The sequence below is a fragment of the Calliopsis andreniformis genome, unplaced genomic scaffold (assembly GCF_051401765.1).
Source record: "Calliopsis andreniformis isolate RMS-2024a unplaced genomic scaffold, iyCalAndr_principal scaffold0132, whole genome shotgun sequence".
In the NCBI taxonomy this organism is placed as follows: Eukaryota; Metazoa; Arthropoda; class Insecta; order Hymenoptera; family Andrenidae; genus Calliopsis; species Calliopsis andreniformis.
Genome location: NW_027480541.1, coordinates 317,740 through 324,561, shown reverse-complemented (window position 1 = coordinate 324,561; position 6,822 = coordinate 317,740).

The following is a 6,822-nucleotide window of genomic DNA, read 5'->3' as shown; positions in this document are numbered from 1 at the left end:
TATGATCATCATTAAGATTATTACGGTTACTATGATTATTGTGATTATTGCTAAGCTTATTAACATTACAATTACGATTATTATGATTATTGTAGTTATTATGATGATCACTATGATCATTATGGTTGTTAGTATGATTATTAGGATCAACATTCAGATTATTATGGCTATTATGATTTTTATGGTTATTATTGCTATTATAATGATAAATATGATTATTTCCAAGTTTATTACGGTTATTATTATGACTATTATGATTATTATAGTTATTATGATTAGTATGGCTACTATGGCTAGTATAACGGTTATTATGATTATTTCAAAGCCTATTATGTTTATTATTATGGTTACTATGACTATTATGGATCTTGGTATAATTATGATGAATATAATGATCATCATTAAGATCATTATGGTTATTGCGATTATTATGACTATTATGATTACTCTAGTTATTATGATTATTATGGTTATTATGGCTAGTATAAAGGTTATTATGATTATTTCAAAGCTTATTATGCTTATTATTATGATTACTCTGATTATTATATGTCTAGGTATAATTATGATGAATATTATGGTCATCATTAAGATCATTATGATTATTACGTTAATAATAATGATTATTAAGATTATTTCCATGACTATTCTGTTTATTATGATGATTACTATGATCATTACGGTTGTTAGTATGATTATTATGATCACCATTCTGATTATTATGGCTATTGTGATTTTCATGGCTATTATGACTCTTATAATGATTATTACGATTATTTCCAAGTTCATTATTGTTATTATTACGACTATTATGGTTATTATGGCTATTATGACTATTATGGTTGTTATGGCAAGTATAATGTATATTATGATTATTTCCGAACACATTAGAGTTATTATTATGATTATTATGACTATTACGGATCTTGGTATAATTATCATGGATATTATGATCATCATTAAGATTATTATGGTTACTATGATTATTGTGATTATTGCTATGCTTATTAACATTACAATTACGATTATTATGATTATTGTAGTTATTATGATGATCACTATTATTATTATGGTTGTTAGTATGATTATTAGGATGAGCATTCAGATAATTATGGCTATTATGATTTATATGGTTATTATTGCTATTATAATGATAAATATGATTATTTCCAAGTTTATTATGGTTATTATTATGACTAGTATGATTATTATAGTTATTATGATTATTATGGCTAGTATAATGCTTATTATGATTATTTCCAAGCTTGTTATGGTTATTACTATAATTATTATGATTATTATGGTTATTATGATTATTATGGTTACTATGGCTAGTATAACGGTTATTATGATTATTTCAAAGCTTATTATGTTTATTATTATGATTACTGTGATTATTATATGACTAGGTATAATCATGATGAATATTATGGTCATCATTAAGATCATTATGGTTATTACGTTAATAATAATGATTATTAAGATTATTTCCATGACTATTCTGTTTATTATGATGATTACTATGATCATTATGGTTGTTAGTATGATTATTATGATCACCATTCCGATTATTATGGCTATTGTGATTTTTATGGATATTATGACTATTATAATGATTATCACGATTATTTCCAAGTTCATTATTGTTATTATTACGACTATTATGATTATTATGGCTATTATGACTATTATGGTTGTTATGGCAAGTATAATGTATATTATGATTATTTCCGAACACATTAGGGTTATTATTATGATTATTATGATTATTACGGGTCTTGGTATAATTATCATGGATATTATGATCATCATTAAGATTATTATGGTTACTATGATTATTGTGATTATTGCTATGCTTATTAACATTACAATTACGATTATTATGATTATTGTTGTTATTATGATGATCACTATGATTATTATTGTTGTTAGTATGATTATTAGGATCAACATTCTGATTATTATGGCTATTATGGTTTTTATGATTATTATTGCTGTTATAATGATAAATATGATTATTTCCAAGTTTATTACGGTTATTATTATCATTATTATGATTATTATAGGTATTATGATTATTATGGTTACTATGGCTAGTATAACGGTTATTATGATTATTTCAAAGCTTATTATGTTTATTATTATGGTTACTATGATTATTATGGATCCTGGTATAATTATGATGAGTATTATGATCATCATTTAGATCATTATGGTTATTAAGATGATTATGGTTATTACGTTAATAATAATGATTATTAAGATTATTTCCATGACTATTCTGTTTATTATGATGATTACTATGATCATTATGGTTGTTAGTATGATTATTATGATCACCATTCTGATTATTATGACTATTGTGATTTTTATGGCTATTATGACTATTATAATGATTATTACCATTATTTCCAAGTTCATTATTGTTATTATTACGACTATTATGATTATTATAGCTATTACGATTATTATGATTATTATGGCTAGTATAATGCTTATTATGATTATTTCCAAGCTTATTATGGTTATTATTATAATTATTATGATGAGTATGGTTATTATGATTATTATGGCTACTATGGCTAGTATAACGGTTATTATGATTATTTCAAACCTTATTATGTTTATTATTATGGTTACTATGATTATTATGGATATTGGTATAATTATGATGAATATCATGACCATCATTAAGATCATTATGGTTATTGCGATTATTATGACTATTATGATTATTCTAGTTATTATGATTATTATGGTTAGTATGGCTAGTATAAAGGTCATTATGATTATTTCAAAGCTTATTATGCTTATTATTATGATTACTCTGATTATTATATGTCTAGGTATAATTATGATGAATATTATGGTCATCATTAAGATCATTATGGTTATTACGTTAATAATGATTATTAAGATTATTTCCATGACTATTCTGTTTATCATGATGATTACTATGATCATTATGGTTGTTAGAATGATTAATATGATCACCATTCTGATTATTATGGCTATTGTGATTTTTATGGCTATTATGACTATTATAATGATTATTACGATTATTTCCAAGTTCATTATTGTTATTATTACGACTATCATGATTATTATGGCTATTATGACTATTATGGTTGTTATGGCAAGTATAATGTATATTATGATTATTTCCGAACACATTAGGGTTATTATTATGATTATTATGATTATTGCAGATCTTGGTATAATTATCATGGATATTATGATCATCATTAAGATTATTACGGTTACTATGATTATTGTGAATATTGCTAAGCTTATTAACATTACAATTACGGTTATTATGATTATTGTAGTTATTATGATGATCACTATGATCATTATGGTTGTTAGTATGATTATTATGATAACCATTCTGATTATTATGGCTGTTATGATTTTTATGGTTATTATTGCTATTATAAAGATAAATATGATTATTTCCAAGTTTATTACGGTTATTATTATCACTATTATGAATATTATAGTTATTATGATTATTATGGTTACTATGGCTAGTATAACGGTTATTATGATTATTTCAAAGCTTATCATGTTTATTATTATGGTTACTATGATTATTATGGATCTTGGTATAATTATGATGAATATTATGGTCATCATTAAGATCATTATGGTTATTACGATGATTATGGTTATTACGATAACCATAATGATTATTAAGATTATTTCCATGACTATTCTGTTTATTATGATGATTACTATGATCATTATGGTTGTTAGTATAATTATTATGATCACCATTCTGATTATTATGGCTATTGTGATTTTTATGGCTATTATGACTATTGTAATGATTATTACGATTATTTCCAAGTTCATTATTGTTATTATTACAACTATTATGATTATTATGGCTATTATGACTATTGTGGTTGTTATGGCTAGTATAATGTATATTATGATTATTTCCGAACCCATTATGGTTATTATTATGTTTATTATGATTATTACGGATCTTGATATAATTATCATGAATATTATGATCATCATTACGATTATTACGGTTACTATGATTATTGTGATTATTGCTAAGCTTATTAACATTACAATTACGATTATTATGATTATTGTAGATATTATGATGATCACTATGATCATTATGGTTGTTAGTATGATTATTATGATCACCATTCTGATTATTATGGCTATTGTGATTTTTATGGCTATTATGACTATTATAATGATTATTACGATTATTTCCAAGTTCATTATTGTTATTATTACGACTATTATGATTATTATGGCTATTATGACTATCATGGTTGATATGGCTAGTATAATGTATATTATGATTATTTCCGAACCCATTATGGTTATTATTATGATTATTTTGATTATTACGGATCTTGGTATAATTATCATGGATATTATGATCATCATTAAGGTTATTATGGTTACTCTGATTATTGTGATTATTGCTATGCTTATTAACATTAGAATTACGATTATTATGATTATTGTAGTTATTATGATGATCACTAAGTCTATTACGGCTGTTAGTATGATTATTATGATCAACGTTCAAATTATTACGGCTATTATGATTTTTATGGTTATTATTGCTATTATAATGATAAATATGGCTATTTCCAAGTTTATTATGGTTATTATTATGACTATTATGATTATTATAGTTATTATGATTATTATGGCTAGTATAATGCTTATTATGACTATTTCCAAGCTTATTATGGTTATTACTATAATTATTATGATTATTATGGTTATAATGATTATTATGGTTACTATGGCTAGTATAACGGTTATTATGATTATTTCAAAGCTTATTATGTTTATTATTATGGTTACTATGGTTATTATGGATCTTGGTATAATTATGATGAATATCATGATCATCATTAAGATCATTATGGTTATTGCGATTATTATGACTATTATGATTATTCTAGTTATTATGATTATTATGGTTATTATGGCTAGTATAAAGGTTATTATAATTATTTCAAAGCTTATTATGCTTATTATTATGATTACTCTGATTATTGTATGTCTAGGTATAATTATGATGAATATTATGGTCATCATTAACATCATTATGGTTATTACGTTAATAATAATGATTATTAAGGTTATTTCCATGACTATTCTGTTTATTATGATGATTACTATGATCATTATGGTTGTTAGTATGATTATTATGATCACCATTCTGATTATTATGGCTATTGTGATTTTTATGGCTATTATGACTATTATAATGATTATTACGATTATTTCCAAGTTCATTATTGTTATTATTACGACTATCATGGTTATTATGGCTATTATGACTATTATGGTTGTTATGGCAAGTATAATGTATATTATGATTATTTCCGAACACATTAGGGTTATTATTATGATTATTATGATTATTGCAGATCTTGGTATAATTATCATGGATATTATGATCATCATTAAGATTATTACGGTTACTTTGATTATTGTGATTATTGCTAAGCTTATTAACATTGCAATTACGATTATTATGATTATTGTAGTTATTATGATGATCACTATGATCATTATGGTTGTTAGTATGATTATTATGATAACCATTCTGATTATTATGGCTATTATGATTTTTATGGTTATTATTGCTATTATAATGATAAATATGATTATTTCCAAGTTTATTACGGTTATTATTATCACTATTATGATTATTATAGTTATTATGATTATTATGGTTACTATGGCTAGTATAACGGTTATTATGATTATTTCAAAGCTTATTATGTTTATTATTATGGTTACTATGATTATTATGGATCTTGGTATAATTATGATGAATATTATGGTCATCATTAAGATCATTATGGTTATTACGATGATTATGGTTATTACGATAACCATAATGATTATTAAGATTATTTCCATGACTATTCTGTTTATTATGATGATTACTATGATCATTATGGTTGTTAGTATAATTATTATGATCACCATTCTGATTATTATGGCTATTGTGATTTTTATGGCTATTATGACTATTATAATGATTATTACGATTATTTCCAAGTTCATTATTGTTATTATTACGACTATTATGATTATTATGGCTATTATGACTATTATGGTTGATATGGCAAGTATAATGTATATTATGATTATTTCCGAACCCATTATGGTTATTATTATGATTATTATGATTATTACGGATCTTGGTATAATTATCATGGATATTATGATCATCATTAAGATTATTATGGTTACTATGGTTATTGTGATTATTGCTATGCTTATTAACATTACAATTACGATTATTATGATTATTGTAGTTATTATGATGATCACTATGATTATTATGGTTGTTAGTATGATTATTAGGATCAACATTCAGATTATTATGGCTATTATGGTTTTTATGGTTATTATTGCTATTATAATGATAAATATGATTATTTCCAGGTTTATTACGGTTATTATTATCACCATTATGATTATTATAGTTATTATGATTTTTATGGTTACTATGGCTGGTATAACGGTTATTATGATTATTTCAAAGCTTATCATGTTTATTATTATGGTTACTATGATTATTATGGATCTTGGTATAATTATGATGAATATTATGGTCATCATTAAGATCATTATGGTTATTACGATGATTATGGTTATTACGATAACCATAATGATTATTAAGACTATTTCCATGACTATTCTGTTTATTATGATGATTACTATGATCATTATGGTTGTTAGTATAATTATTATGATCACCATTCTGATTATTATGGCTATTGTGATTTTTATGGCTATTATGACTATTGTAATGATTAT